This window comes from Desmodus rotundus, chromosome 7 (assembly GCF_022682495.2).
Source record: "Desmodus rotundus isolate HL8 chromosome 7, HLdesRot8A.1, whole genome shotgun sequence".
In the NCBI taxonomy this organism is placed as follows: domain Eukaryota; kingdom Metazoa; phylum Chordata; class Mammalia; order Chiroptera; family Phyllostomidae; genus Desmodus; species Desmodus rotundus.
In genome coordinates, this window is record NC_071393.1 from 95,400,499 (window position 1) to 95,422,233 (window position 21,735).

General features: G+C 47.6%; 1 protein-coding gene across 3 annotated transcripts in view; it reads right to left on the reverse strand.

Annotated features, from left to right (window-relative positions):
• Nucleotides 1-5,642, reverse strand: part of MEGF11 (multiple EGF like domains 11) — a 354,762-nt gene extending 349,120 nt beyond the window's left edge. For all 3 annotated transcript variants that reach the window (XM_053928049.1, XM_053928047.2, XM_071221987.1), the window contains exon 1: nt 5,500-5,642. The gene's annotated coding sequence lies outside the window, so the exon portion shown is untranslated. The remainder of the gene's footprint in view (nt 1-5,499) is intronic.
• Nucleotides 5,643-21,735: the final 16,093 nt, after the last annotated feature.

Sequence of the window (21,735 nt, forward strand, 5' to 3'; positions counted from 1 at the left end):
AGGCTTCTGGGAAAAGTTCTGTTCCTGACCTTCTGCCTCCGCACAGCACTGTAAGGGTGTAACACCTAGCACTACTGCAGACATCTTGTGACCTTGAGAACAAGGAAAGATGAAAAAAATCTGAATCATTCATGATGCTGTTAAATCAGTGAAAGAACCAAGCTTAGGGCAGACATAGCCTAGACTTGTTGTTATGGGAGATACTAAGTTCCTTGCTGTTTCAACCAGGTGAGTTCATGCTTTCTGTTCCTGGCACCCTGACTAATATGGACTCCAGTCAAGGGCTCTTGTCACTATAGATACCACAGCCAAGCATTATGGGAGATATATAATAGGGAAAAGTCCTGGTCCCTGTCCTCACTGTGCCTATTCCAAGATTAGACACTCAATAACTATTCAATCTATATTTGATTAACTGACTCTACCCTTGCTCACCGGTTAGTTACAGGGTACATATTCCCTGAAGGCATTCTCTTCCCTTTACTAAGCCTCACCGAGTTTCAGCCTAATATTCTGACTGTGGTCACAACATTTCTGGCCAGGTCTTTCCCCATCACCTCCCCCCATTTCTGAAAATCAAGCTAAAAGCAAGGTGCTTGCACTTGGCCCAGAGAGACCATCATCGAAACTCCGCATTCCTAAATATTTGTTCTTTGAAATGTCTTTCTCAATTAGATCTCATCCAAATGTTTGAGAGTCAGGGCTGAATTCCAACTTCCTGCTCCAGAACAGACATGTTGAGCCTGCATAATTACTGCAGCCAGCTTTATTTGCTATAAAAACATGGATTTTTTTGCTCCTTCTCAACTGTAAAATAATCAATAAATAGAATCCAGATGAAAAATGCTAGCATTTAGGAGAACAACTCTTTTATGGTTCTTTTCTTTTGGGTCTAATTAACACATTGGGAATAAAGTGTGCTGTTACATTCACCCAACCAGCTAAGTTGGAACACAAACTCTCCTTCCCTCCTGCTGAGACACAGCTTAAAGTCAGAAATATAGGTGAAACAGACAGGGCTTCAAACCAAGGTGACGTGTTCAACAAATAGATCTGTAAACCTGTGATGTGGATGGACTTCCTCCAACCTCTTTCTGTTCACAATGGCTGTTCAATTTCCTTCTCTCTCCCCTAAGAACACATTGCATAGTTACTGTTAAATGAAACGCAGATAGTCCCCTTAGCAGGAGAAGCAATCTCTTCGACTTTCTTTATTTTAAATGAAGAAGACAAGCCTTTTTGGACAGTGACCACCCGGGCCATGCAAGTTTCATGAGGGGCTCTCGGAGCGGATGACACCTTTTCAATTATAACACTGCCATAATAAACCCCCACAGAGCTACAGGGCATGGAGTCTACATCCAACACACGACACCTATTTATTCCCTAATTATATTGCAATATATTCTCTCTGTGTGTGCTGATGAAGATAAAATATTCTCTTAATTCTATGGCCTCCTGGGGGGGGGGAGGGGGAGGGGATTATACATAGGCAATTCTGGGAGTTTCTGGAGCAAAATCACAGCCTTTGTTCCAGGCTCCCCCACTGCATAAGCCTCAAGAAAATAACTCACTTTTCCTTGTTCCACCACACTGGTTCTCTAAGTGTAGTCCCTAGACCAAGAGTATCAGCATCACCTGGGGACTTACTAAGACGTGCAAATTACTGGGCCCACTTTAGACCCACTGAATCAGAAACCTTGAGGGTGGGTCCCAGCAATCTGCGTTTTAACAAGCCTTCTACACTGAAGTCTGAGAACTACTGGTCTACAGAATAGATGGAAAAGAGCGTCATTTTAAAGGGAATAAGAGATCAGGGATACCTGGACTCTATAGTGGCTGGGCTCCTCTTTTTGCATAGCTGTCCCAATCTGCCGAGTCAGGGCTCCATTTACTCATCTGTACAATGGGACTACAGAATTCGCCAATAGCTGTGGATGCTGGAATTTAAAAGGCACACGGTTACCCGGCACCAATCTCTAAGGATACCTAGCAAGACCACAGTTGCCAACACTCCCCAGCCCCCTCCTGCCATGCCCTGACTGGCGACTGCAGGAGCTCTGCAGAGCAGCTAGCTCTCCACTGCCATATCTGAGTTCATCAATGCAGCTGCCTCCGGGTTACCCTTGGCAACCAGGAGCTGGGGTCATGGAAGCCCACAGAATCTCCAAATCTCTGAATCTCATAGCCAACAACTTCAAATCTTTTTACCTCAGAGCTTTCAACTACTAGAGGGGAGGCTTAGGATTCTCTGTGTTATATTGTTCCACTTCAGCACTTCTTCAAATATTTTTTGTGAATTTGCTTCCAGTCTGCAACTAGACTTTAAGCCTGTGGAGGACCGACGCCTAGAATGTCAGCACCATGAGGCACAGGACTCTGCCTGCCCAGTTCACTGCTGTATCCCAAGACCAGTGCCTGGCATGAAGTAGGAGCTCAAGAATTATTTGTTGACTAAATATTCCTGTTGTAGTAAATTCCCTGGCCATAGCAGATCCAACAGTAGGTCCAAAACACTCAAGAATTTAAATTCTAAAAGCTATGGTTGGGAAGGGGCAAAGAAACTACAGTTGGCCCTGAAACAATATAGGTTTCAACTGCCTGGGTCCACTTATACCCAGATTTTTTTCAGTCAGTATACAGTCTGCCTGCCACATCCACAAGTTTGGCATCCATGGATTCCCCCAACTGCAGACAGAAAGCAGCATTTTCTATCCGCAGCTGGGAATCTGCGGATGCAGAGGGATGACGGTATACACTGCTCTGTGCCATTTTATACAAGGGACTTGAGCTTCCACAGATTTTGGAACAACTGACGTTTGGGGGAGTCCAAAGTTATATGCAGATTTTTGATCGGAAAGTGGCATTCCTAATTACTGCCACTTCCCAAGTTGTTCAAGGGTCAACTGTATTTGAAACTCTAGAAAGATGAGAAAGGAGAAAAGGAGGAGCAAAGCCTGAATATTTCCCAGCCGTCAGCCACAACCCTTGGCTCATGGAAAGCTGACTCCCCAACCAATTGCTCACCCTACAAGTAGAACCAGAAGACCTCTGGGGACAGGTTTTGAGCTTGAGTTCAGAGGAGCTGGGTCTTCTAGCTGCCCAAGGGTGTCTCGCTCACAGGCCCTGACCCTGCTGTCCTTTGACCGGCAACTTAATTTGTGAGCTTCCCTGCCTCTCTCGTAGCACACAAGCCTCATACTCCATATCGCTCCTCCCCCAACTGGAAATCTGCCCAGGTTTACTTCCAAGCCCTCCCTTCTCCAGGGACTATCCTTAATCCTGCCCCCCTCCCAAATCAATTTCACCTGAGAAGCCTATACTGGCTTCCTTTGTGGCAAAACAATGGCGGCTCTTTCCCTGTGGACTGCACTTTATGGGGGTCGGGGCCCGGGCAGTGGTCTAAAGACTCCCTTTTCCCCCAGACTTAAGTTCCAGCAGAGGATAGGTGCACAACAAACTGTCACCTAAGTGCTTTATCCTGGGAGATGACAACACAGGACCTAGTGAGAATCCAGAGACCCCTCGTCTTCTGACTGCAACCTCACACACGCCCAGTCCCCAAGGACATGCTGTGGCCTGACTGGGAACACCAGTCCTGTGCTAAGAATGTGGTGAGAGGAGTGCAGAGTATTAGGAAAAGCCCTGAACTAGGAGTCAGGAGACCTGCGTGGTTTACAGTTCCCTCCCACCCTTAACCAACTCTGAAGGAGTCCTTCCACTTCTCTGGGCCTTGGTTTGCTGATCTGTGAGATGGGAGGAAGGGGTGGAGACTGCAGTAGTGGACCTTGAATGTCTAGCGGCTTGAACAATACGTGCGCAACTGAGAGACCTAGTGCGTGGTGTGCACCAGGGAAAATCCACCAAACGAGCTGAGGATGGAGTGCTCCTGGGTGGTCAGTTCAGTGTCCTGGGGGGTAGGGGACAACCTGCAGGGAAAGACAGCTGAGCGACCCTCTCCACAAAGCCCTCAGCGTTCGCCCCAGTAAACCTGCTCTAAACCTTTCAACAGGATCTATTCAATAGCACTCCTGCAAAGCGGGATGCGAGGCTGGGGCCCCGCTGGCTCCGAGGAAGCCGCACCGGGCGGCGAATCCGGCCTCCCGGACCCCGGGAGCAAGAGGACCCGCGCCCCCGTGAGGCTCCGACAGCCCAGGCCAGCCTGCGCACTCGGCCACCTGGTCCCGGCATTTAACCCCTATTTTCCAGGCAGAGCGCGGGAGCAGCGCTGATGCCCAGGCACGAGTCCCGTTGCCAGAGAGAGCTGAGATGACCGGGAGCCCAAACCACCCAAAGCCTTCCTCCAGCCGTGCTCTCTGAGTTCCCTCGGGGACAGTGGGAGATCCTGAAGCCGAGCCACTTTGAAATATTTTTCTAGAGAACATGACCACGCGGAGGCAGTCAGACTAGCCTAGCAGCGCGGGCTAGCGGGGACAGATCCCGAGAAGAGGCTGCCACACGAAGGGGCCGGGAGTCCAGGTCTGGAAGGAAACTGCCAGGGCTCGGGAGCTCCGGGAACTGCCACACCGAGGCTGCGCGCTCCCGGCTTCTGGACGGGTGAAGGCTTCGTCCCACTCACGGACCTTGACGCCCGCAAGGAACGATTTTGCATATTTTACGTCGTATTTTTTCTAACAAATTAAGAGACCAAGTCTATGAGGAAGGCGGCTGCGCTCTGCGGCTCCAAGGGGCTGCAACTAACACCCATTCCCCGCCTCCCCCCGCCTCCAACGCTACCGCACACGGCGGTGCTAGAAGTTGGGAACTTCCGACTGCGCTCCAGGCGCGCACCGGGAGTGACTCGCTTCTCTTAACTTGAGGAGCTGGGGTCGCAGCCCGTGGCACGGGGGCCGTCCGGGGTGTCAACCCAAAAGGGCGTTCCGGACTTCCCCGAAGAGAGTCGGGGCGACGGGAAGAGAACAAAATGAAAGGGGCAAACGTTCCCTTTAGCGCCTCCAAAAAGCAGAAGCGCGCTTGGCACCGGCTAGGGCTGGGCGGCTGCGAGACGCACCGCTGGCCGGGGCGGGGACGTGGCTGCGCCCCGCAGGCTCTGAGCCCGGACCCACGCGGGGAGGGCGCCGGTTGCAAGGCTGCAAGGCGCTCGGCGGACGCGCCCGGGGGGCGGCTCGGGAGTGGGAGTCCCCGGACTCTGAGGGGCGGGCGGGCGCCCTCCCCGAGACAACCACGCCACGCTGCTGCGCTCCGGTCTTCCACGCCGCGGGCGCCGCATCCGGACTGCGGCCGAAAGGCAGGCGTGTGCTTACTCCAGGGCCACCCCCCAAACATCCTGCCCGGACCCCCAGGCATTCTCCAAACCCCGGCATCACTCCCTCCCCGCGCCAAGCTCGGGCAGCCCGGACCCGGGCAGGGAAACGGGGAGCCGGGGAGCCGGTGGAAAGTTAGTCGTGAGGCTGCAAAGCCCCCTCCCCGACTCAGGTCCCCCTGTGTCTCCGGCGGTTCGAAGCTCCGCGTCCTCACAGTCCCCGCCCAACCACCTACCTGCCTCCGCGGCCCGCCCAGGGCTCGGCACGCCAGTCGCTCAGTCCTGTCCTCCGGAGCCCGAGCCACGCCAGAGCGCCGGGCAGAAGCCGGAGCTGCTCGCAGCCCAGAGCCGGGCGGCGGGCGGCGGGCACCGCGAGCGAGTGCGCGAGCAGGCGGGCTGCTGGAGCCGCTGCGCTGCTGCCGAGCCCGCCCCCACCCCGTCCGTCCCTCGGCCCCTCCCTCTCGCCTTCCCAAGCAGTCTCCCTCCTCCCCGCTCGCGGCTCCCTCCCTCCGTTCTCCCCCACTCTCCGTTTTTTTCTCTCTCTTCCTCTTCGGTCCTTTCAGACCTTGCTCCCTTGTTCTCTCTTTTTCCTATCTTTTAGTCTCTTTCTCCAATTTCCCTTGGGTTCTTTTTTTTCTCTGATACAACCTTTTTCAGCATTTCTTCTCACCACCTCCCCACTTGCGTTCTTTGGCACTTTTCTCTCTCTATTCCTCTTTGCTATTTTCTCCTCCTTTTAACCTTTTCAAGTCTCTACTCTCCTTTCTCATCTCTACTCCCCTACTCCCTCCGGGTGGGTCAGAATGGCCTTCGAACTGCCTCCCTCTAGCTGTACGGAATGGGGGGATCCCCTAGGGGTCGAGCGAGGCCCGGGGAGCCTCCAGTCCTTCTAGTCACAGGCTGAGGACAGAGAGGGGTGTGCCAAGGCTGGAAGCTGGGACCTGAGACCAGGGTTTGAAAACGTCTGGACGGAAAAAGGGCAAGCAGGCAAAGAACCCAGAATGTCAGGCCCCTAGGCATGCCAGGCTGAGCCGCGTCTGAGAAGAAATTGAGGAAATTGAGGCCCAGAGAGGAGAGGGCAGGGGACTACCTTGCCTAGGTCAACTCCAGAGGCAGGGCCTAGTCCACCACTGCTCCCGGCAGCCAGGACAGGCTCCTCCACTGACGCCAGAACTGCGAGGGTGCCAGATCCAATCCTTCCAGCCTCTCTGCCTGGGGCAAGCTCCCAAGCCCCAGCCCCCAGGCCCTAACCCCAAAACCCCAGGGCCACAGGGAGCACCTTGGGCCACCTCACTGCCAGCACAACCCTCCTGGGGAGCCTAGCCCGGGTGAAGGGGAGAAACGGGCTCTGATGTGTCTCAGGGAACACTTCTCTCCACCTGGACCCTTCTCCAAGAAATGTGGGACTTACCATCTTGCTCCTGCGTGTCAGGGGTGGAATAGCAGTAGCAGGGTGCTTTGCTCGTGTGGTCATCTCCTTTCTCCTTGAACTACAACGAGAGCAGAAAGGCCCAGACTTGAGAAAGGTGCTGTACACATCCCAGGGAGGAATTTTATTTTATTTATCTTATTTTTAGAATAAAGCACACATTATCTGAGTCTATATGTGTGTCTGAGCACCTAGCTAGCCCTCCTGCTCCCACCATTGATAGGGGGCTTCATTCCGATGAGGGAAGTCCCACCCCTTGAAGATTTTCCTGGCCCTTCCCCACCTCAGCCCAGCGGTCTCCAGAGTAGAGATGGAGAGTTCTAGTTTTCGTGGACCCCATTGTGCTGCCCTGCTTTGTCAAGACAGGATCGTGACTCTCCTAGTTTTGTGCCTAATTGCTGGGACCAGCTTTTGTCCCCCTTCAGTACTGTCCCTTCCATGGTAGCAACCAGAAGCAGAGTCTCCATCCAGCCCCTGGGGTAGAAACCACCTCGGGATATTGACAAAACTCCACACAAACATCCTATCCGTTTCCTGTCTTCAGACATCAAGTGAAACAAATAAACCCGTGCCTGGGCCACAGTTGTCACACCACAAAACCAGAAGCAGCACCTGGTCAGAGCTGGGACTAGGGTGAGGCGAGTGAGGCATCTAGGACACAGAATTTAAGGAAGCAGTCGCGCTCAGGGATGTGCATGTGCAGGCTTGGCATCCGAGAGAGAATGCCTCCTTAAATGTTGCATCCTAGGGCCTTCCTGCCTCCCCTAATCCTGGCCCTGCTGTCAAACCTTAGGGCTATCACTCACCAGCTGTATGGCCCTGGTCCATCCCTGCAATTCTCTGGCCTTCTGTTTCCCCACCTGATACTGAAGAAGCTGCAATAGATGTTCTCTAAGGGTTTCTCCAGCACCGAGGTGCTGCAGTTTGTGGGGATCAGAGATGCTGAAGGCTAAGAGAATGGGTTCTAACTTCCTGGGTGTGTGTTCCTGCTCTGCCAGTTGCTACGGCATGTAACCTCTTTGACTTCAGTTTCTCTATCAGTGAGATGGGAACGATAACAGCACTGCGAGCCCTGAGAGGAATAAACCAAATAATACACACAGTGGCACTTGATAACTGTTGGCAATTAATATTACACAAGGTAGGTTTTGCATTTCTTTTCTTCATCTTCACATTCCCTTTTGGATCATGAGTTAAGCTCCCCCCCCCCCACACACACACCCCCAACTCTCTATGGTAGCTGTCCATTTATAACTCTCAAATCTTAGTTCTAACAGGTTTGGGACAGGTCTTCCTGGAAAACCACTCCACCCCATCTCAAGAAGCAAGCACATGGGAAGCCACCCACTCCCTCATCCCTCTCTCGCACACTGAGGGTTGCTGGCCTCCTCCACGCTGGGCTGCGGATTGCCTGGTTTTCTGCCGTACTCGAAAAAGCCACACGGATCTATAAAGCTGCACCTTCTCTACCCATCTGGCAGAGCTCCAAGGACTCAGGTCCCAGCAGAGCCAGGAACACTTTTAGAAAATGTCTCTGAGGGTCGGCTCAGGGACACATTGGAGCCTGTGATCCATCATTCATTTGCCAGTCCCCGAGAGCCTGCTTATGAAAGGCACCGCTTTGCACACCCTATTGCCGTCTATATGTTCAACCCGGCTGCAACAAGTTTATCTTAGAAGTTATGACAACGGCTAAGACCCCACTACTCATCTAAATGCATAATCTGAGACCGAAGTCCACTATTCTGAGCTATAAGACTTGCTCTCAAAAAATTTACCCTCTAACTGGGGCAAGAAGACAGTAAACAGATGAGTTGAGTGAGGTGATTGAGGGCAGGAGCCCTGGAAACAGGTGTTCAAACCCAGGCTCTATCACTTAGCTTTGTGACCACAAGTGTGGCAGTCTCTCTATGCCTCCGGGTTCTCATCTGAAACATGGGAATGATAGTGAGATAAACACGGCTACTGTCTCTATCTTATAGAGGAGGAAACTGAGGCTCAGAGAGAAGAATTGCCGGGCTCAAGGCCACTCAGAAAGTGAGCAGAGCCCAAGCAGGGTTCACTTCATAGCCTTTGCTCCTACTCTCCACCTTCACCCCTCAGCCTCTCTGATCCTTCTTCCTACGGGGATCCCAAGTGTCTCTTCTCCAATGAGATGGCATCTGAAACCCAGTTCCATTTCTATCCTCTCTGCACACTTCAGCCTGGGCAGGGACGGGAGGTGAGACCAAAACCCTGGTGACCAAGGTGGGAGGACTTCTTCCTTCTTAGAAATAAATTATCAGAAGGCTAGGACACCAGACAGACTGTCCAGGGCTCACACCACGGTGGTCCACACCTTCCTTCACTCACAAGTACAGGAAATTCCCTTTGTTTCCCTTCCCCCACCCTGCTTTCTCTGTTGGGGATCACCTTTCCTCTCCCTCTTCCCGCAGAGCTCTGGTTCCAAGCCCCAGGGACGAACTCGCAGCACACACCAGGAATGAATGGAATCGGGAAGATTTCAGAACTTATAGGATCTTTTAAACTCTTCCAGTGCAACCTGACATACGAGAGTGCTTGAGAAAATGTCTGTCTTCCCCCCAGGCTCTACGGTATTGACTTGGGGTCTAACCCACCTCCCTGTGCATTACAAAGCCCTGGGTAGGGCCTCGCTACAAGAGTAAACACTTATGATTTATTAGTAAGGTATGCACGTGGTTTCACGTAAACCTCCCAACCACTCTACGCAGCAGGCATTGTACCCCCCTTTCACAGAGGGGGAAACTGAGGGTCTATCTAAGATAATAAATTACCCAAGGCCACATAGCGATAGAACCCAGATTTGAATTCAAGCCTGTTCAAAGCTCCTTCCTCAATGCTACAGCGTCTTGCATTGCAGGGCTGGACTAGGGTAAAGTAGGCCAAGGACCCAGGTCCAAAACTTAAGAAGGCACTCACTCTCCAGTGCTATCTATGCTTGCACAGCCCTGAGAAAAAACAACCTTTGGATACTCTCTCCCCCCCAGAATTATAGAGGACTGTGGGATCCCGGTGTCCTAGCCGTGGACAAAGTGTAGAGAAGAAACCACTGAGCAGGCAGGATCTAAGGTAACTCATCAGTGTAACATCTGCTCACATAACACACCCTGACAGAGCGAGCACACCCCAACGCAGCCTCAAGTATCTCCGCACACCACAGTCCTGCCCAACGTACAAACTACTAAGAGATAAGAGCCCGACACAACTCCGTATCGTACACGCCACCAGAACCCCAATGCCTGCAAACGCGTGTAATACAATTCCCGCACTCACTTAGAAGTGGGGGGGAAGTGGGCGATGGGAATCAAACCGAAGTGAAATGACTCTTCAGAATCGGTTTTTCAAATCCACAACCACCAATCGAAGCCTTGATTAACTTGGTTGTACTTATTAAATTGTGTTCAATATTTCATAACTTTGAATATAGATTGAATATTTAATGAGATCTATTTACATATAAACATTGGAAATACCAATTGCTTTGAATTGAGAATTGTGGTTGTGACTCATGCTCAGGAGCTAGTGCTGGAGATCTCTCCGTTCTACATTTTCACAGATTCATTTAAATGACAGGTTATCACCATGACAGCATTAGTCTATCATTTGTTATGATGTTCCACTGTTATAACAGATTACTACACAGTCCCAGGAGATGTGGCGTTTGGACACTGAACTTCCCTGCATCCAGGCAGACTGGGCCTGGGTCTCTTGTTCTCTTTTCCCTGGTTTACCAGGCAAAGGCTCCAAGTACGACACTGTGAAATGCATCCTGTCTCAAGTGCCCAAGAGACACAACTCTGCTTTGTGGACTGGTGACAAGCAACATGAATTTCTGACTCTTTTTTGCAAAAATCAGAGAATCAGATGCAAACGCAACTTTCAGAGGCATCGTGGAGATACGTGGAAGTCCTTGGAGGATTTGGATTCCAGAAATTAATCAATGAACTTAGCCTATTCCCATATGCAGATTTCCTATAACTTACAGCTATATTAACAGGTAATTACTTATTACTCTCTGGGTAATAAGTAATTTAAAACTGTGGTTTGTTAGGGGCCAGAGTTAAGTCATTGGAAACAGTCCGTAAGCCACAGCAGGCTGCAGCCCAGCAGGACGTAAACTGCTTACTCACAAAAGACAGCAGGTGCATTCTCTACCAAATAACCCATCTCACGACACTCCTTTGTCAGAGTCTGATTTGCTTTCATTCGGGGTCTAAAGCAAATGTAAATATGTAAATGATGTTGCCGAAAGAATAGGAATGACGCTGACAGCATTCGGTGGAGAGTGAGCCTTCTGATCAAGTCAGTCCGGTCAGACTTCTGGGATGCTATTTTCATTTTATTTGCGACAGAGAATTGGGAAAAAGCATATCCCATCTTCAGTAATCTGTCAACCTGAACATCCTGATAGCCTCGTGAGTTTAACTTCATGCCTTGAATTTGACATAGAGTTCTGGGCACCCTGACTTTATTTCTGCTCTTCTCAGAACCTGAATGCCCTTAGCATCCTCTTTCCAGTTTGGCAAACTCCAGCTTTGTCCTTTAAAACTGCTCATTGATGAGGTCTTCCTTGGCCCCCTCGCAGCCCATTTCCCTACCCCATTAGCACTTTTTTCTGCTGTTTGATGTTTTACAGATCTGTCTGCCCCCATTGGATGGTGAGCTCCATAAAGTCATTTCAGTATCTCCAGCGTCCTTCTTGCACAGTGCCCGTCCTAATGTTGGATGGGTGATTACATTTGGAAATGAAGGCACATGGGTTTTACTTTTGGCTTTTTATCCTTTGACTTGAGTTGATCGAGATGTTGGTGTGGGAGCCATCTCCCTTTCCAGGAGGATCTTAATGCCACTCATTCGTAGACTGGAGTCAAAGCTCTAAGGGATTAGCACTCCTTCGTTTTGCAGATAAAATCATTACCCTCATGGGTTTTTTTAAAGATTTTAATTTATTTTTAGATAAAGGGGAAGGGAGGAAGAGAGGGAGAGAAACATCGATGGGTTGCCTCTTGCACATCCCCAACTGGGGACCTAGCCTGCAACCCAGGCACGTGCCCTGACTGGGAATTGAACCAGCAACCTTTCAGTTCACAGGCCGGTGCTCAAACCACTGAGGCACACCAGCCAGGGAACCCTTGTGTTTTCATTCAACAAACATTTCTGAAGTTCTTACAATGTTCCAGGCTCGCTCTCCACTCATTGCCTTGAGTCATAACCCAAATTACTGAATCAACCCAAGGGAACTCCCAGGAGCATACAGGTCTGGGAGCAGCCTCTTTTCTCTGGCTGTTAGCGTTCTCCCTGCAGCAGCCAAGAGACTGGAAAAAGTAAGGTACGGTGGGGGTTGGGCTGCTGTCCTGTGGTAGCTTGATTTGGTAAATCCTTAGCTTTTTCTAAGTGCCTCAGTGCTCTGTGGAAACAGGTAGAGTATCAACTCAACTCTCACACTTAGAACAAAGTGCCGCCCTCCTCTCCAGCTTCCTCAGCCACCACTCCCTGCTCTGCAGTTGGTTCTCCAGCAGTGTTGAAAGGCTTGCGGGCCATGTGTCCATCAGAACACAAGCTCCGTGAGGAAAGGCAGTTGCTTTGTTTGCCCTCAGATACACAGTACCTGTGGACCACAGTAGGCCATCAGTGAACATTTCTTGGATGAATTCATGAATGAGATGTCATACCTTTGTCTTTGCTAGTCCTATATTTGGAAAGCTCTTCCATCTTTCTTCAACCTAACTCCTCCTCATCCGGCAAGACAGCTCAGGCATATCGTCCCTTAGGAAGTGTTCCTTGAAGCCCCTGGGCTGGACAGAACACCCTGCCTCCAGGTTTCTTGGCAATCTGTGCATAAGCCTCTCTTATCACTAAGCACAGCATTCTGCATTTATCTGTTATGTGTCTGCCTCCCACACAGGACTCTGCGATCTTGAAGACAGGAGCCCTACGCTCGCTATTCATCTTCATACCCTCAGCTCCTTGGCAAAATGTCTGGAACATAGAAAGCACTCTACAAAGATTTATCAGGTTGAACTAAACAACCCCAAGTGGATACAGATTGGGTCTTACCAAATGTGATTGCTAATTCGTTTGGTCATTTGGCAAATATTGACTGAGCACCTATGATGTGCCAAGCACTGTTCTAGGTACTGGAGAGCCAAACAGACAAAAACGATGATGATGATAGTGCTTATCAATTAAACATGACCCAGGTCTTTTACCAGGCTAGTTAAGTACTGTATAGAGTCAATATGAAGACCGTTTTAAATTCAGCTTTAATCATAATATTATTTAAGTTAGGGAGGAAATTCAGGGTCCACTAAGTCAGTGGACTCCCTTTCCCGGACTTCAGTGTCACAACCTATATAATGGGCATGTACTACGGTCTCCCGGGACATACTCTGATATATGTTTATACAGGGTCCTCTGAAATTCCTGCACATTTTTAAATCACAATAATATGCCTAGAAATGCTTTGCAAGTAGCATTAAGTTTTTCAGGGCCTAGAAAACACTTCACAATTACACAAAATGCATTTTTATTTAAGCTCCCATAATAAATAAAAAATTAAAGTCCAATGAGCTTTCAATGCAGTTGAAATTCAATTTGCCCTTTGAATGCCATTTATAGATTTCTTTGATCATACCCAACAACTATGGAACATTAATAAGGCATGACCTTGACATGAGAGATGCTGCAACCCAGGTATACACAGGTGCTATGGGATCACAGAAAACAAACATATTCATTTTGCTTGAGAAGATATCAGGGAAGACTGGACAGAAATGGTGATACCTGAGCCAAGCCTAAATCCATAAGTAGAGTTTGACAAACAACGGAAAGAGGGGAAGGGCAGGCTAGAAAAGGAAGGGACACGAGCAGCTGGAGCAAATGTAACCACAGGGGGAAGGGAGGAAAAAAGTTGGAAAGGTGAGCTGGGCTCCGATACTGACTGATAACAAGTTAGAACTTTATTCTGGAAATAATGGAGAATAGTATGAAAGCTTAAAGTTTTAAAAATTATATAACTCATTTACATACATACTACACACATTATAAGGACAAATGTTGTAATTCTCTGTCACAAAATATATATAAATACCAAAATTTTCACACACACACAAAAGATGAGTATTGTCTGCCTTTCATGGAGTGTTTGCTGGGGTCAGGGGTCGTACTGTGCTAAGTACCTGATGGGCGTTGTCGCATTTTATCTTCACTACAAGGCTGAGCTGTCAGTATCCCGATGCCCATTTTACGGGGTGACAATGGAGGTTTCAGGTGGTTCAGTCTCCCAGCTACTCTGACCTGGAACTTGAACTCCGATGGGGCTGACTGCAAAGCCCATTATTTTAACCTCTAGGCTCTAGCTACATCGTGCACAAATAATTAACAACTGATGAATGAGAGGTTTGCATAAAATTCTCTTTTTAGCCTTAGTGTATCAAAAGTCTTAAAATGTTCATACTCTTTAACCCAGTAATGAGGCTTCTAGAAACAAATCTTAGAGAAATAATCAGAAATTCATCCAAAAGTGCATGCACTAAAGTAATTATTACAATGTTATTTATAATAGAGAAAAGCTGAAAACACCCTAAATGCCTAACATTAGGGGAAGGGTTCACTATAAAATGATGGAATATCACATAACCATTAAGATTATGATTGCATAAGAGAGTGTATATACATAATCTTAACTGTGAAAGGAAAAATACACAGCAAAAATAAAAAACTCAAAAATGAAAAACACATGTCAAGATGTAAGTCACAGTGGCCTCTGTGAGGAGGGTTTGGGATATTTTTCCCCTACGCATTCCAAATTTTCTATATCTGAGCACCTTATTCTTCAAATCAGAAAAAAAAAGTAGTTTAAAAAAAATCCATCTTGAGTCTGATTAGAGTCACATCATCTAAGTCAACCTGGGCAGGCAACAAAATGAGAGATGTCACAACCAAATCACCTCCCCGCCTCTTGATCCTAGGATGAATGGAGATCAAAACATTGACTGAGCCAGTGTCCTAACCACGACCTGCAAGGGTTCGAATTTCAATCGTCCCATGTACTTGGAGACACCCAAACATTCACAGAAAGCAGAAAAATGTATCTTAAAATAAAAATACAAATTGCTAGAACAGTGCAATTTGTTTAATTAACACTTCTGTTAAACACTACCATGTTTGCTCATTAGCTTGACAGTGTTAACTCTTGAGGGGAGGAGGTAAGGGGAAGGAGAAGAAAGAGCAAATCAGGAACTTCGGGCCCCTATCTGGAAACCAATTGTCTGGTTCAGTGCTGAAACTTCCTATAAGATTGGTGGGTCCTCCCAGAGGCATTAGAGTTAAAGCTAATAACCCAATTTGGAATAATTTAAAGCTCTTTTTAGGGAAGCTTTTGACTCAACTGGGCTCATTATGTATGGGTTTAATGCGTAACAATTTGTTCTTGAAAGCTAACATTATTGTTGGCAATAAAGATAGGAAGTGAAAATAAGGTTGCAATATGTAAAGCAGATTTATTTCTCGTTTCATATGGACTTGTTCCGGGTCTCTGCTTATGAATCACAGCGTGCTCCCCACCATAAGACGCTGTCCATGCAGTTGGTTATGATAAATGGCCTGTAATTGTGAATTTGATATTGGTTTTCAATATTAAATTTATCATTCTGTCCTCTTAACAGATATTAAATACTTTTAAGAATGTATACATTTGCCTGATCCATCTGTGATTTTTCAATATGTAAAATTTATTAGTTTCCTAGTTTTTTGAGATTTTAACAACCGACAACATCATTAATAATGCTGAGTAATGGAGCTGACCTCTTTTAAACCTCGTTCCCTTCCACTAATTCAGAACATCCAAATTGAATCAAAATGTATTCGATTTAGGGACCCAAAAAGGCCGATCAGTAGGGTACTTCATTGAAATGCAGCTACTGCAGGCTGGTCATCCTTTCACCTTTTCACCTCTGAGCCCACCCCCCCCCACCCCTGCCAGAGGGAGGCAGGTTGAGGATGTCTCCTCCCATTGGATGAGTCAGCTGGAGCATCCCTCCACTCCCTCTGCTGCCTCAGTTTCTTTACTGCAGAGTGATTGATGATAATAATAATGCTGCTTGTCTGGCTCCCCCAAGGAGTCCACTTTGTGAATTAATGGAAGCATGCGAGCTGTGCACTTGAAGAGCCCCTCCCAGACAGCTCCTTTGCCGCCCTGGAACTCTATTCAAGCTTGGCTGGCAGGGATTCCTGCCCTTCCCTGTTGGGAAAGGGCAAAGGAAGGCTGAAAGAAATCAGGTTGCGTAAAACAGAAACAAGGCTGTGTGAAACACCAACCACAAAGCAGGACTTACCCCGCCCCCTAGTCCTGTGTGTTTAAGGCCACCTGTGCCTGTTGCCATCAGAACAGCATGAGGCTAGCTCAGTGTCAGAGTTTGGGACTGTGCCTTTGCTGGGTTTTGCCGCGGCTGGGTTTCGTAGCCTACAAGGCTACATCTCATGGCTCCTATAGTATCCATTGTGTTAAGTCGACACTGAGAAGTGCAAAGGCCCATAGAACTGAGCTCCCAAGGTCAGGGATCACGGTGGCTACCAGCCGCAGGAGTCCCTCAGCCAGAGCCCCAGTAGGGTGTGGACCCAGGACTGTGTACACAGCCCTTGTGCCTCATGACAGGCCAAGGGATACACAGAGAACAGCCCAGTGAGGGGACCAGCTGAGATTCCTCGTCACACTTAGGGAACCGGAGGGTCACCTTCTCAAGGAAACTCCAGATAAGCAGCCCCGCGGCAGCCTCTGACCTGTGGATAATTGAAAAATAACTGCATTTTCTTCCCCTGAGGCCTGATTTCACATTCTTGCGGCAGCCCAATTGACTTTCAGTCCCACGCAAATCAGCTTCTTTGGAAGTTCTATCTATTTAAGGCTTATGGGCTGAGATCAAACCTATCAGAAGAAACTGGGAACTGTCAATAGGGTCACTGAGAGGTGAAAAGTTTCTAAAGGGCCTCTGAGTCCAGAGGAAACTACTTGTTTTTTCTTTTTTTCTTTTTTCTTTTTTTACCAAGAGCCAGAGGCCACTAGGTTCCAGACCCGGCCTACTTGTCCAATCAGATCAATTGTCCCAACTGAGACCAGAAGTCAAGTCTCCAAACTCCCTATGCAGCACTTTCCCACCCTGCCAGAACATGAGTCACAAACTGCTATGAAGGATGATAGATCCTCCCCAAATCCTAGGCATTTTAGAACCTTTTGTAGACTCAGCTTTTACTCCCCAGGCCTCTTGCTATACTTTCAGTATAAATGGCTGACCATCCCTCAAACCCATCCCTCAAAGCTGAAGGTAATTTTAATCTGACAAATGTTTAGTGGGTACCTACTGAGTATCTAGGTACTTAGCACTAGGCCAACTGCTACGGGAAAAAACGTAAAATACAGTCTCTGCCCTCAGGTAGGACTAGTAACGGCACTGCATTTAATAATCAATTATTAAACATTCACGGCATGCCTGGCGCTGTGCTGGATGCTGCAAAGACACAGGAAAAAGAAGCACGCTTAGTCCCTTCCCTAGGAGCTTACCTCATTAGAGAGAGAGGATCTTCACACACAAATCATGGCAGTCTATAGTAAAATACATAGTTGTGTGATTGAGACAATAAGTACAAAAGAGCTGGGCAGGATCCTTGTAGGCTGGAAATAATTAGAGTAAACCTCATGGAGGAGGAGGCAGTGGAAAAGGGCATAAGAAACGGATGGGATGCGGACAGGCAGAGAGGACAAGATAGACTGTGTGTGTGTGTGTGTGTGTGTGTTCTCAGGATTTACTATCTTTATTATTCAGCCCCTCCAATATCTGTTCACCTTTCCAGGAGCTCGCCCACACCTATCCGACAAGGGAAAGGGGCACCAAACGTTTATGGGGCACCTACCGCATGCCAGGAGGCATTCTTCACTTAGCACTCATTACCATATTCATCCTTCTCAGCCACCCTACCAAGCAGACATCATGACCCCCTTTTATGGGAGAAGACCCCAGAGCTCACTGGGAAAATCACTTGCTCAAAATGACATCACCAGTGTTAGCCAGGCTGGGGGTCAAACCTTGCTCTTGGCACCAGTGCTCGTAATCCTTTACCACTGACTCACATGGACTCCAGCAAGCAGACAGTGGCAGTACTCCAAAAGGACCATGCTAGACAAGGCTCTAGAAGGCAGTGGAGAGGAAGGAAAATGGCTCGAAAACTGTCCTTCTGAGCATCACCAGGCCAAGGGCTATGGATGGCCAGGAAAAGCAACTAGCAGAGCACTCACCTTCAGACACAGCCCTACAGTGTTCCTGGGGACATTTCCTGGATCTGGCCTCCCAACTCTGACTTCCCACCATGAGGGTGGCTCCTTATGGCAAAATGCCAGTCCTGCCAAGGATGCAGGGCTTTCTCCTGAAGCAGCTGGAGTCCCCATGGGGTCTCCCTGTCCTTCACCCAAGGTAAGGCAAGTTTAGTTAGGTTTGGTACTCACAATAGGGCCATCTCACAGCTGTGTCCTCTTCTAAGGGGTGTAGGAGAGGGGGAAAAAACCTCACTGAACTAGAAACTACATATCATCTCAGCCAAGATCAGTGTAACTAAAATTATAAGAAAATAAGACCAAAGGATACCCCCATCACACCATCCTTAGTTAGGAGAAGATAAGAAAGAAGAAACTCGGGTGTAGCTTATTTAAAAGACACAACCCTGAAGTGGAACCAAAAAAGAGAAAAATTCAAGTGAAGGCATCATTATTGTTTTTTAAAAGGGTCTCAGTGGGCCCTAAACAGGTAGCTCAGTTGGTTAGAGCATTGTCCCAATGTACCAAGGTTGCAGGTTTGATCCCCAGTCCGGGTACATATAAGAATCAACCAATGAATGCATAAGTGAGTGAAACAACAAACCAGTATTTCTCTTTCTCTCTCAAATCAATAAAAAATGGAGTCTCAGGGGACAGAGGGGTCTGACTGGTGAACAACACACACGAGAGGTCTTTCACTGTCCCAGAGTGACTGTTCTTCATTGTTGTCACTCTTAGATATTCCTTTTATTTTCAGGGTGAATGTTCTAAAGACTATGCAGGAAGCTCCGATCTCTGGGACCTCTTTCCTCCCTCTCCCAAATCTTTCCAAGATGGGGAATGGGAAAAATACAAGGGTGTCAGGATCTGTGGACAAGAAACCCTACCCCTAGTACACTCACATCAAATGTATGAAGCGATTAAATCCCTTAAACTCTTGGCAGGCAGGAGGTAGGTTTACCACATTATTATTGTCCTCATCATGACCACTGCTATTATTAACATTTATCCAACACCAAGATTATCCTCAGCACAGCACAGAGCATAAAGGAAGATGAAGCTCCTGCTTTGAAAATAAACACCTAGGCTCCCCTACTGCATTCTGCCCCAGCAGGGGGAACCAGCCTGCAGCAATGCTGACACACTCCACCCTCCCTCCACCCCATGACGCTGTTTGTTCATTTTCCCTGAGCAACTTCAGGTCTTCTGGAATCTGCTTGGTGCTCTGGGGCCCTGTCTGGGTTGTTTGGACCTACTGGCCGCTGTGGCCAAAGTCGGGGCTCAAAGAATGGGCTGAGGGCAGAAGCAGACATGGACAACTAGGACGGAGAGGGAGCGAGAACAGACAGGGAGCACAGTGGAAAGAAGGCACAGTGCTTTCCCATGACTGGCATGTGAATCAAAGGGACACTTCCCCTAGGGTCAGCATCCTACCACTCCAGTCCCTTTGCCTGTCTTTCCACCCCTAGTCCTGTGTGTGTAAGGCCACCGGTGCCTTAAAGGCCACTCTGCAATCTGGTGCTTTAAAATCCTCGTACACACTTTAAAAATCAAGACCACACCATAGTAAATTTTAGATTTACAAGACTTTGGGACACGAAAGCATTGACAAGTGTCCATAGCCATCTAAGAAATGTACAAATATTATATATACACATCAGTCCCTCAAGCAAAAGTCCCACTTCCCACTGCCAAATGTTATTTTTTACAGCAGGTCTGCCAGATGAATGAAGGCGTGTATTTCACCAGTGAGCCAGTTTTTACAGAGTGAAAAAAAAGCCCCAAACACTTTTATGCTTTTTAACCAACAGGATTTCTGAATGCAAATGAATGAATCACCTTTGTAACGATTGGCTGCCTGAGTTTCCTTGTCACACAGGGAGCAGGCTCAGTGGATGTGACTTGTATCCTCATGAGTCCAGGGGAAGATAAAAGACTGACATTGCTACCAGTGAATTATGAGATTTGTCTTTATCAGTGAAAATAAGGTCATAACTGAGCCCAGCCACTGCCTATTATATGTGTCTTCCATCTACTTTTTTGTATAATGTAATCCAAGCCCACCAAGGTAAGCCGGAGTAGCCCAGTGTACAAATTAGCCATTTTGTAAAGTTGCGTTAAGTCTTTGAGGCCACCGTGGTGAGTTTTAATGCATTGATTCCACTCTTCAATAGATGCTGGTCTTCTTTTCTCTCCTGACCTGCATTTTGATGACAATCTGTCGAAAAGGGGTAGCTAGAAGGACTCTCCTATATACATTTAAAGATAGAGAGAAAAAAATAATATGGAGAGCAACCGAGAGCCTTTTCAAAAATATACAAATAACCCATTCATTCATTCACTCACTCATTCAACACATTTTATTGCAAAGCTAACGCCAGACATTGTTCTAAGCCCTGGAAAACAGTGAACAAAACAATGTTCCTGTCCTTGTGGAGTTTACACCCAGTGGGAGAGACAGACAAGAACAAGCACATACACATTATATACATATTTTACACATACACATTTAAACTAGGTGGTAGGGGAAGGCCTCGAGGAAGGAGGGGACATTTGAACTGAGACCTGAATGAGGTAAGGGTGCCATGCTCGTTACCAGGGAAGGGCACTGTAGGCAGAGAGAATGGCAAGTACAAAATCCCTGCAGTAAGACAACGCTTGGGGTGACAAGGAACAACAAAATGCTAAGAATGGCTAAAGCAGAGGAGGAAGAAGAAGGGCAGGAGATAAGACTGGTGACATGGCCCTGGGCTGATTCATCATAGGCCACCAACGGGGTCTTGAATATTATTCTAAAGGTAACGAGAAGCCAATGGAGGGTTTTGTGAAGACAGTGACAAAATTCATTTGAAAATCTTCTGTTTGATGGTCCCTCAAAAAACTAAAAATCAGGAGTACAAGACTTCTCAGGATGATCACTTATAAGTTACGTAAGTGTCTAATCACTATGGTGTATACCTGAAATGAATCTAATATTGTAGGTCATCTGTAATTTTTTTTAAAAAATTAAAAACACTTAATTAAAAAATAGAATTACCATGTGATTCAGTAATTCCTCTGCTAGGTGTCTATCCAAAAGAACTGAAAGCAGGGTTTCAAAAGATATGTGTACACCTGTGTTCATAGCAGCACTGTTAACAACAGCCCAAAGCTAAAGGCAACCCGAGGAAGGAAATTCTGACACGTGCTACAACATGGGTAACCCTTGAGAACAAGATGGTAAGTGGGATAAAGCCAGTCACAGAAAGATAAGTACTGCCTGATTTCACTCGTATGAGGAACCTAGAAGAGTCAACTTCACAGAAACAGAAAGAAAAATGGCTGCCAGAGGTTGATGGGAGGAGGAAATGGGGAGTCATTTCAGTTTTGCAAGATAAAAAGTGTTCTGGAGATTGCACAACAATGTGAATTTAACACTACGTAGCACTACTGAACTGAATACTTCAAAATAGTTAAGACGGTGAGTTTTATGTTATCTTTATTTTACCACAATATTTAAAAAATCTTCTGTGTGGAAAATAGACTGGTAGCAAGGAAGACTGGAAGCAAGAGAGACCCCTAGGCGTTTCGGTTACCTCTTGCTACATAATAGAAGAACCCCAATCTTAGTGGCTGAAAACAGCAACCATTTCATTATCTCTCATGATTCTATGGGTCAACTGGGCTCAGCTGGATGGTTCTCCTGCTCCACATGGCACCGCTTTGGGCTGCAGCCCT